Genomic DNA, 12,277 nt, shown 5'->3' with positions numbered 1-12,277 from the left:
CTAAATATTATTATATTTATTATATTTAAAAGTATTAATATTAAAAATATAATAATTAATAAATTTATAGAAAATATTATAAATATTGAAAAGAAAAAATAGATTTGATTTGTAGGGTAAAATTAAGAATTAATATTATTATTATTGTTGTTGTTATCATCATTAGTAAATTTTAATTATTGTGTACTGTGAGAGCTTCTACTATAAATTACACTGTTTGGAACTACTATAGACCGGAAATGATTTTATTGTAAATTGCACTATTTGAAACTACGACAAGAAGTGATTTTACTGTAAATTGCACTATGTAGATTTGTTCTTTACTAAAAGCATTGTGGATTGGAACGGTGTAATGACAAAATTACCCTTGCCATAGAGAGTTGCAAAGATTGCAGGAGGTAAGGTTGTCTTTCTGGATTAAGAGAAAATGGTCAGTTCGGGTTTGGGTGGGGCTGTAGACACCTGGTGCTAGGCTATCAAGCTTTGGGCGTTAGAGCTAAACCCGCGCGTCTAGTTGCAGACACCTGGTACTGGGGCTGTCAAGCCCTGGGTGCCAAACCCACGTGACTAGCTGCAGACCCAGGCAAGCGGGTCTAAAGACCCACTGCCTGGGGTGTGCAAACTTAAGCTCATAGGGTTTGTAGAGCCGTGCGTTAGGTCCTACGTCAGAACCCAAAGTTCTTGGATCTTAAGTTTTTAAATATAATTATATGTACTATAAATATTATTATTTGTTTTATAATTAAAAGTATTAATATAAAAAATATTATTATTTGTGTTGCAAATATTATTATTTTTATTATAATTAATAATATAAAAATCATTAATATAATACTTATTAAATTTAAAAAAATATTATTAATATTGAAAAAGAAAAATAGATTTCATTTGAAGGGTAAAATTAAAAATTATTAATATTATTATCATCAATAATAAATTTGAAAAAAATATTATTGCTATTGAAGAAAAATCATAAAATTAATTTGAAGAGATTAAAAACTATAAGAACTTGGGTCAAACAAGTTTAATATTATTATTAATATTATAAATATTATTATATTCATTAATATTATTAAATTTAATATAAATATTATTATTATAAAAAAAAATATAATTGATTTAAAGAAAAAAATCAATTATTATTATTATTATTAACTTAGATTAGGGATTCCCTTCTAGACCCAAGAAACTTGAGGCTAAAAAGGAACGCCTCACTCAAGTTGCTTAGGTGTGGCATGAGCGCATACCCAAATTCCATAAGTTGTGCAGTCTCAGCTAACCAAAGAATATGTATCCTGCATAAGGATCCAATTCACATGGGTCCCGTGTCAAGACTCAAATCTCTTGGGTTACTCGTTAGGACCCAAATGCCTTAGATCTTGCAGACCCCCCTAACCCATGACTATGAGTCTTGCGTCATGACCTAAAGCTAATGGATCCTAAGACCACAATCCAAAGCTAATGGGTCCTGTTTAAAGACCTAATTTGTTTAGGTGTTTCGTGAGGATTCAAATACCTCGGGTCTTGTAGCCTTATTTGATCCAAGACTATGGGTTTTACGTCATAGCCCAACACTAATAGGTCATGACATCATGATCTAAGGCTAATGTGTCATGCATGAGAACCTAATTCTCTTGGGTCTTGCATTAGGATCCAATTCGTTTAGGTGTTTTGTGAGGACCTAATGCATTTGGGTCAACTGTTAAATGGATCTTAACACCAAACCCAAGAGAATTGGATCCTGACACCAGACCTATTAGCCTTGGGACCTGAAGCCGGACCCAAGCAAAATGGGTCCTGCATTAATACTTAATTCTCTTGGGTTCCACTTTTAAACCTAAAGCTAATGGGTCTTGGCATCAAAATCTAAAGCTAATGGGTTTTGTGTCATGACCCAATTTTTTTGGGTCTGTGATAAGATCTAATTCTCTTAGGTCTTAGATTTTTATAAAAATAAAAGATGAGCATGTGGCATAGTGCGGGCCACTTATACTATATTTAATAATTATTATTTTATAAGAAAAATTATTATTATTTTATGCGAAAATCAAGTAAACATTATACTATATTTAACCAAATATCAAATTGGAATTTGAGAGATTGATGTTGATGTGAATATCTAATCTTGAAACACTAATTATATACTTGATTGTATTTAATAACATTTATTCTTGACACTAATGTTTTATTTAATGAAAAGATAATTAAAAAAAACTCTTATCAAAGCATTATTCCATCCCAAATTGAAAAATAAAATACATAGGGCTATATAGATAGAATGCCTTCCAATATTAAAAAAGAAATGTTAAAATTTTATTTGTAAACTAAGTAAAATTAAATCAAAGTGCATTAAAAAATACATTATAAAATTTATTAAAAAAGCAATAAAACATTCAATTGAAGAAAAAAAAAACAAGAAAATTAATTGAAAAAAAACCCAAGCCCATGCGGCTGAGCTGACTAAATTTTTTATTTTGTAAATGGCAAACAACTTGTTGTCACAAAAAAAAAATAGATGACGCATCGCGTAATTCTCCTTAAATTCTGGTCATAATGGTAGCTAAAAAATTAAGATTGATGTTTTTTTTTAATATAAAAATCTATTTTTCAATTGTTTTTGCCCAAAATACCTTTAAAGACACTATATACACGTTATAAACTCGTATATGGCTTCAAATAACAAAACAATCTATCCAAAAACTCAAAATCAACCCCAAATTGAAAGGCATCTTGAGCTCAAGTTTATCACTTTCGAGCAAGGAAAAAAACAAAGAAAACCTATGTGAAACTCTTCTAATTAGAAAGAACTAATTGACACTAAAATCAATGTTTTTTTTTTTTTGTTGTTAAAATTGTTGTTAACCAATATTTTCTCTCTCCTCCACCAAAATTTAACCACCTTCTATCTCTCTCCTCTCTCAAACTAAAGACCTAAAACTAACAAAAATAAAATTTTAGACTAAGATTGTATTTTTGAAAAATTGAGGGATTGAATATTTATAAATTGAAAAGTGTAAAGACCAAAGTGAATTTTTCATGTTATTTTTTAAATTGCCACTCATTTTATCGACTTCTTTTAATTTGTTTTTTTCCTTTCTTTCAATCTTGCATGGTTCAATAAATTTAAAGTAATTTTGTTTTAATTTAGCACCAAAAGGATGCAATAGGTTAAAAAGAATATTTTATGACAAAGAAGGAAAAAAAAAATTAACATAGTGAGTCTAGAGTAAAATGTAAAAGCATGCATAGTGTTTGGGTTCTGCATTGTCTATGCCACAACGTATTGAATTCCTTATAATAGTTTTATACCGCATCTTACTACTTAAGTTAACACCATTAAAAAAAAAATGTAACAACTAACAATAACATAAATAATTTGCAATTAACAAAAGGATTGGGCCCATTTGGTCCAGGGGAAAAGCCCTAATAAAAAACAATACAAGCCCAGCCCGATAAACATTTGACCCAGGCAAAAAAGGTTCAGTCCCCGTAATTACTGCTTAATGCACGTGAAGCTGGTCCCCGTAGCCTCTCTCTTTTCGGAGCTCATCCCCATCTGCCTTTTGTAAATGGGAGTTCAACTATTACGTTTATGTCCTACTTTTTCTTATGGTCCAATCAAGAAAGCAAGTGGTTGTGCAGCCTGTCTTCTTCATGATCATAATAAGATAAGAACGATTAATCATGAGGACCATATTACATGCAGTAATTATCAATTCAAAGGGCTATAAATGAGGGTTTCTCTTCCTTCTAGTCTCTTTGAAGACTAGGAAGAGAGTTTCATGGTTGAATAGAAGGCTCACTCTTACATTGGCAAAGGGAGGACATGATCATGCGCTAGTTCTTATATGAATATGTACGAGTAACAATTTGGCAGCAGAAAAATACAGAGATGAACATGCTTGGTAAAGGCCAAGTTTATAGAATGGGCTAGCTACCTGGGCTTGTAGGCACAGTAGCTGCAAGTGAATGAGCAGATCAATCCACTTAACCACAACCACCTCAATGCACAAAATGGCTAACCTGCTGCTAACAATCCTTAATCTTAACTGATACGCCCTTATGCTTTGTGCATTTATACAAAGCTACCATTATGCGTTGTATATGCCAAGGATACAAATCAGTGCCAGATATCTAAAAAGAAGAAAGCAGAGATGGAACTAAAATTTTAGGAAGGGTGCGTGTGTGTGTGTGTGGAATTTGTCTGTCTTCTCATTATTGTTATCTCTCTTTCGCCATATGTAAAGTTCTATTTCTGGATTTCGAACTGTTGTCTCAGTTTGGAGGTGCTTGGATGGAATTCTCTGTGATATTGAAAATCTGTAGCTTTTGTTAATAGTTGATACCCTATTTACCAGCAAAAATTGGTCTGAATATTGTACAGAAAGATTGTGGGATGGAGACCAGATTTATATTTTAGGAGAGACTTGGATTTGCTGATATTCATTATTGATCCGGGTGAAAGATGGATCCGCGTGGTGGTTTGATTATCGGAACGAGCTGCCAAGCTAACGCTGCCCCCAAAGTCGCACAAGTACCTGAGTTGACTTTGCCGCCTCGTCCAAAATTGGGTGACCTCGTGGAAATCGTTTTAGACTTCAGTTTTTGTTTTTGTCATGTATTACACTCTTGTTCACATAAAAATGAAATTTATTAGTTATTACACTGAATATTATATTTATGTAATCGGTATGTAATTAGTGATATTTTATTAATTATTTTATGAGTTTATCTTATAAAAATAAATAAAAATAAAACTAGTTACTTATAAACAATAATAAGAATATATCTACTTCGGATTTCTCTCCAATAATTATATCTATTTTTTTTAAGTTGATCTAGTATATAATTAATATGATACTATTAATTATTTCATAATCACTATAAAACTTTTCCACATATGACACTTGGAATATAAAATTATTTATCTTGAATTTTAAGAGATTGACATGATAACTAAGGACATAGTTTTTTTTTTCTTTATTGAATTAAATTTTAAGGCCAAAATCAATAGAATTTGTTCAATTACTCTTAACACATCTTATCAATATGAGAGATGGGTGCAAGAAGATATTTTTCTCTTGTCAAATAAAAATAATAACCTTAATATGAATATTATTTTAATTTTAAACATTAGCTTATTTTAAACTCAATGGAAAAGATTTTACCATGAAAAAAAATACAAACTCATGTGAGAATACTTATTGTTTTTTTTTTTTAAAAAAAAAAAACAAACAATTCAAATAGATTGATGGATAAAGTAACATTAAGAGGTACTAGTATGTGTTTAAAACTAAATGGGTTAAAACCCAAACCATTTGCAACATCTAGCTGGGAATTTTTAAAAAACACTTAGATATTAAGATAAAACTAAAAATAGAGTTCATTTATATTTAAGGTTAATATTTTATTGAAAATTAATCTTCAATAAAAATAATTTAACATGAAATATTAATTTTTTTAAGAGGCATGGGTTAGAGTTTGGATTTATTATAAAATAATTATTAGCTAGGGTATTTTGTTAAAATAGTTCTTTGCTAGCCCATTAACAAATTGTCTAAACAATTATCTTCCTAGACAATTTTATTTTCAATAGAAAAAACATGTAAAATAATTGTTAGATTATTTTTATGACATGTAATTAAAACTAATAAATAATGAAAATTAATTTTGTAATTACTAGAATCAATTATGTATCAGTTTTAGTTTCAAATTTCATATAAATAGGAGTTGTAAATGAAGGGTTTTGCGTACTTGTAGTACCTCTTTTTCCTTTTTATTTTTTCTAGCTTTTTTTCTTGTGATTTTGCTTGGTTTTTTTTTTTTATTCTAGAGCTTAGGTTTTAGTAATTTTTAAATAGACTTGGAGTTTAATTATTTTTTTGATGTGTAGACTTTCAAAAAAAATACATCACTTAAAAGTTAAGTTATTAGAATTTTAATACAAAGAAAATAATTTACACCAAGTATCAAGCATTTCAGTTTTAAAGACAAATAATTTAATTTATGACAGTAATATTTTTTTATTTTTTGTGTTCAAGTATCTTCAACAAGAACATTATATTTACAAGTTTAATACTTTATTTTTTAAGTGTAATACTTTATTTTGTGTTTATTAGTATGCATGCTAGAATCTTATTTGATTTGATTATAACTTTGAATATTTTAATATATACTTAATATGCATATTAGAAAATTATTTTAATTTAATTGTAAGTTTGAGTGTTTTACTTAGATTTATAAGCATATATACAATTTAGTTATTACTATTTTGATTCTTTGCGCTTCACTACTTGGTGGAGCAATTTTTCTTAATGCAAAAAAGATACAGGCATTGTAAAAAAAAATTTTATCATCAACAAAATTTTTAACTGTAAATTAATAAGTTAATATATATATTTAATAAAATAAATCAAGAATTATATATGATAATAAATGACAATAAATATTGTTGATTCCACTAAAATATTGAATTGAAAAACTAAAATAAAGATGTATTTTAAGATATTTAATCCCATGTTATGGGAAGCATTTCTATTGTTTTTTGTTAGAATATAAATAATTTAAACTTTAATGAAAAACATCTAGTGTAATTACTTATTTTATTATTAATATATTTTTTCAACAAAAAAACATAATTTTTTTTGACACGGATATAAACAAAAACAAAAAGAACTATAGTAAATATAAACTATGAAGTTATTAATAATATTTTTTTTATTAGGATCATGCTTTTCTAGTAAAAGGAAGAGATAAATAAAATAAATGTTTTTAAAAAAATCTAAGCTATTTAAAATAAGTAGAAAACATATATTTCTCAAATCTAAATTCAGAACATATCTTTTGATTATTTTAGTGAAAGCATTTTTTAAATTGGAATCACTATTTAGAAAAACATTCCATTATTATCAAAGAAAATTAAAAAATATATATTAAAATAACACATTGATATTTTGTAAGTTATTGAATGCTAAAAAATAATAAATATGATAAAAAAAATATTTATTTAAAAATATTAAAAGTAAAAATCTGATTTCAAACAAATATTCAAGAGCAACTTATTATTACTATTTATTTTTTATGCATATTAGATATATGAAAAATGAAAACAGAATTGACATTCTAATAATAACCTATAATATTATTTAAAAATAATGTCAAAACTAAAGAATAAGTGAATAATTATATTAAGTAATTCTTTTTAAATTGAAATAAATAAAATAAATAAACAAAGGGTTAGACTCAATGCTTAACTTGAAAAGAAGAAGGCATGACCACACTTCTAACCTTGTTTATTTTTATTTTTTTAATTATAAAAAAGTAAGTGCAAAAAATATGTTATTTATCAGTTCAAATTTCACCAATTAAAACGTGGATGTAAAATTAACTTGAAATTTTTTAGGTTTAAAATTTTATTTTTAACTCATTTTAAAACAAAAACATTTGAAAAATACTTTAAAAATCTTAATAAAATATTCTCTGAACTCAAAATATTTTTAAATTTGGTTCAAAAATAAAAAAAATCATGATAATAAAAAACTCTCTCTCTTATATTGTTTTTTATTGATTTTTTCTCTTCTCTTTCAAATGAAGGAAATAAATAAAATGATCTCTTGGACTCATATAAAAATTTAGAAAAAAAAACACAATAAAAAATAATAATTAAAAAATGATTGCAGTGCTTCACTGTTGATATAGAACCACAACTTTTAATTAATGCTATATATATATATATTAGTTTAATAAATTGAACTTAAATTAAACATTTGCAATCTATAAAATATCCTACATATATTTCTACGCTAATCATGCCATTCGAATGACCCATGAATGCTACTCATTGGTCAGTCGAAACCGCTCAAAGTCATGGGAGATTGGATTTTTTTTATAAAATTAGCATAATAAATTAAAAAAAATATATAAGTTAAAAAAATATTAATGAAATATCATAGATTAATAATGTTATGTTTTTAAAGCGTGGTATAATTAAATTCTAATTTTTTATCTTAACAAGTTAACTAGTTGAATCTAGTTATATTAATCAGTCAAAAATTTTATAGAAAATCATAATTTTATAAAAAAATATTTTAAATATGTTTTTTAAGTTAAAATATATGTTTTTATTCGACTTATCAATTTAAAAATAAATTTTAATTAAAAAATTATTGTTTATATAATAATAAAAAAAATTTAAGCAACCAGATATAATTTTATCATAATTAAATAAGCATTTTTAAATATCAAGAATTTCATTGAAATTCTAATTAAATAAGCATTTTTAAATATCAAGAATTTTATTGAAATTCTAATTTTTTTTAAAAAAAAAATTTTAAAATTAATTTATCAATTTCACTGATTATTAAAAATTAGTTCACTGATTAAATTAAAAATAATATATTTTAATTATGTTGCACCTAAAAAAACAACATGATCAATTTATACTATGTTGTTAAATTTTTTGAATTTACTGAGCTAATTTTCCGATTTATCTTGCGAGATTCATCAAATTCTCAATGCTATTTGTCTTCTGTTCATGAAAATACGGTCTGTCAACCTTCTTACACGAATAGCAGAAGCTACTGGCCCTGCGAACTCACCAGCTAAGCCAGCAGACCGTAACGAGAGTCTCATTGCTTGGTTGCTGTATGTGCACGGTATTTCAGGTGCTTTTTTCCCTTTTCAAGTTGAAGTTAATAGTGTCACTTCTTTTTTTTTTGTCTGTTGGCCACCTGCGTTTGCTTCACTCTCTCTTTAGAATGACTTGAAGGTCCTTCCGTTGGAAAAAAAATACCATAACAATAATTATCAATGAATACTTGAAAATGTTGAATTAGAGCTCTATGTAATCAAAAATTTGAATTTCAACTCTTGAGATTTAAAATTCTATTTCGATCCTCCAAAAAAATTTATAAATTTAATTTCAAGATTTATTTTAGTTGTATTTTTTATTGGGATGAGGAAAAATACTCATAAACTGAGAAAACCAAAAAAATCAAACTAAAAAAATTTGAATTAACTAATTATAAAATTATAAAAAAAAATCAATTCGATTTAATTTGATTTTTAAAATTTAAAACTGATTAAACAAAATCGATTCAACCAGATAAACACATAAAATACAAGTATAAATAGAATGTTTTTTTACCTAAATTAGCATTTTCTAAATACAAAACAAGTCGTCACGCCTTCATTTGCTTTGTTCTCTATGTATCTCCTCTCCTTTTGCTCTCTATATCTCTCTTTCTCTATATCTTAACCAGCAAGCCCCCCATACAGGTACATACATAAACATCTACTCGATGAACCTTAGTGGTAAAGCAGCTGCTAAAAGAAAAGGGAGGACGAGCAGTGAGTTTAATAATCCACTCTTTCTATTCGCTCTAGCCAAGCTTTCATCCGTTTTTACTTCAAGTATAGAAGAGAGGAAAAGCAGTTTTTTTCGATACGATCTCCTTGTCTCGCTGCACCAGTATAAAGGAAAACTTCAGAATAAGGTAGTGGGCTAAAATTCCAGTTCGGTTTAATTTGGTTTTTAAAGTTTGAAACTGATTGAACAAAACCAATTCAACTAGGTAAACACTTAAAAATACAAGTATAAATAGGATGTCTTTTCTAACTCTAAACCTAAATTAGCATTTTCTAAACACAAAACAAGCCGTCACCCCTTCATTTGCTTTGCTCTCTATATCTCTCCTTCTCTGGATCTTAACCAGTAAGCCCCCCATACAAGTATATACATAAACATTTACTCGACGAATCTTAGTGGTAAAGCAGTTGCTAAAAAAAAAGGGAGGATGAGCAATGAGTTTAACAATCCACTCTTTCTATTCGCTCTAGCCAAGCTTTCACTCGCTTTTACTTCAATTATAGAAGAGAGGAAAAGCAGTTTTTTTTCGATATGATCTCCATGTCTTGCTGCACCAATACAAAGGGAAACTTCAGAATAAGGCAGTGGGCTCGTGAAATAGACAACAAACCTTCTTAACCCCCGTTCTTGCATATGTGCCCCTCAAAAGCTAGAATAAGAGGTCAAAATGGATTGTTAACGTACTTAATCAAACAAGTGATTTTCTTCCCAATAACGGATTGCCAAACCCTGATTTTGTTTTTCTTCTCCGGGTCATCGAAAGCTCAAAGCTATTAGTTTTGTTCTGTCACACTCTATTCTAATTCTTTCTACTCTTGAGTTACCATTTGAGGAGACTCAGAAAAAGAAGAAACCCATGAAGTAGTAGCAGCTACTTTTTCTGCTTCGTCTTAAAGCTAGAATCAATCACTAGATTTCATATTTTTTAGGGAAAAAGTTGTGTACATATTCTTTATAAGGTTTGGGTTGCTAAAAGTAAACCCCTATTTTGGCTTGTACAGAAATAACATCATTTCATAGATTTTCAAGCTAGCAAACTAAACCAACCAGTTTGGAAGGGAAAAAAATTGAACTGAACCAAACCAAAACTAGTCGGTTTGAACTGGTTTTTGGTTCAGTTTTGTTTAAAATTTTGAAAAAAAATCATTTTTATTTGGTTATTTATTTTGATCTAGAATCAGATCATACCGAACCGAAAATGCTCACCCTTAATCCTCTACATAGCATCCCACTTCTCTTTATTATATTTTAAATACAATTTACAATTTTATTTTTTTATATCAAAAAAATTTTCTCTACCTATTTATTTAAGCTAGCTTAATAAAAAAAAATTCAACTTAAAAATATTTTTATATGCGTCCCTTTTTAATATGGACTCGATAATATTTAGGTAATCTTAAATTTAGAGGCTTTATAATTTCATACATCCTAGTATTTGTTTTTTTCAAGCAATCTATAACATTTAATATCCTTTAAGGTTTTTACTATAGTATTTATGAGCCAATCTTTTTTATTTAATATTTTGATACTCTAAAAAAGTCTAAAATCCAATATATTTGGACTCGGTCATATGTTGAGCTTAAGTTAACGAGAATCTAGCAAATTTCTAAATACAATATAATTGAGTTTAGTCATGTATTGAGCACAAGATGTCATTAGTCTGACAAACTACTAAACTCATTATACTTAGGTTTATTCATGTATTGTGCCCAAGCCAACATGAGTGTGATGAGTTGTTAAATTCAACATAGTTGGGTTCAACCATACATTGAGCTCAAAGCATTGTGACTTTATCAAGCTGTCAAACTCATTATACTTGAGTTTAGCCACAAGTTGAACCCAAGACGTCGTGTGTATGGTAGGGTGTCAAACCGAATATACTTAAGTTTAGCCACGTGCTGAGCTTATAGCGTCGTGGATCTAGAAAGATGTCAAATCTAATATACTTGGGTTCAGCCATGAACTGAGCCCAAGTGTTGCGTGTATGGCAAGGTTCCAGACTAAATACATTTGGGTTCAGCAACGAGGTGTTGTGGGTGTGGCAAGGTGCCAGACCAATATACTTGAGTTTAGCCATGAACTGAGCCTAAGGCATCATGTGCATGGCAAGGAACCATATCAAATACACTTGGGTTTAACCACATACTAAGACTAAAGCATCATAAGTTTGGCAAGATGTCATACTCAATATAATTGGATTCAGTCATGAGCTAAACCCAAGGCACCATGGTTCTAGCAAGTTATCAGACCTAATATACTTGGATTTAACCATGTGTTGAACCTAAGGCACAGTGAGTCTAACAAGATGCCATACTTAATATACTTAGGTTCCGGTGTCATACTTAATTGGTTAGAGTTCTATCTTAAGACTTTCAACATGAACTATTCATGTTAGGGATTACAATCTCTTTATATTTGTAAGTGTATAAAAAGTCTCTCGTTGATATACATTTTCATCTCATTAATTATTTGTAAGAGATATTTGTTCCTCAATAATTATATGTTAGAGATTTTTATCATTCATTAATGCCATCAAGACCATATAACTCTTCAATCCCTCAACTTCATCAAAACAATAAGTTCAAGGATTATAAATACTCTCTGAATCATCCAAGTAAATGGTTTATTTTTTCTACTCTTCAAGCATTCATACTTTAATCCTTAAAGAATTTATTATACAAAAAAAAAAAAACAATCACTCTTGTTCTTGGAATTTAAAACTCTTTCTTTTATGTATTACAATCTTCATTTGAAGTTACTGACTTTATCATAGAAAAATCTCATACCTCACTAAAAAAACCTGTTCTACAAGTATCAAAACTTTCACTATCAATTATGTACTTTCTCAATTATAAAAAAGGGAATATTAAAATGAATATTTAATTAATTATTATCCAAACACTAAAGAAC

This window comes from Populus euphratica, unplaced genomic scaffold, assembly GCF_000495115.2.
Source record: "Populus euphratica unplaced genomic scaffold, PopEup_1.0 scaffold156.1, whole genome shotgun sequence".
Lineage (NCBI taxonomy): Eukaryota > Viridiplantae > Streptophyta > Magnoliopsida > Malpighiales > Salicaceae > Populus > Populus euphratica.
Note: the sequence above shows the minus strand (reverse complement) of the source record.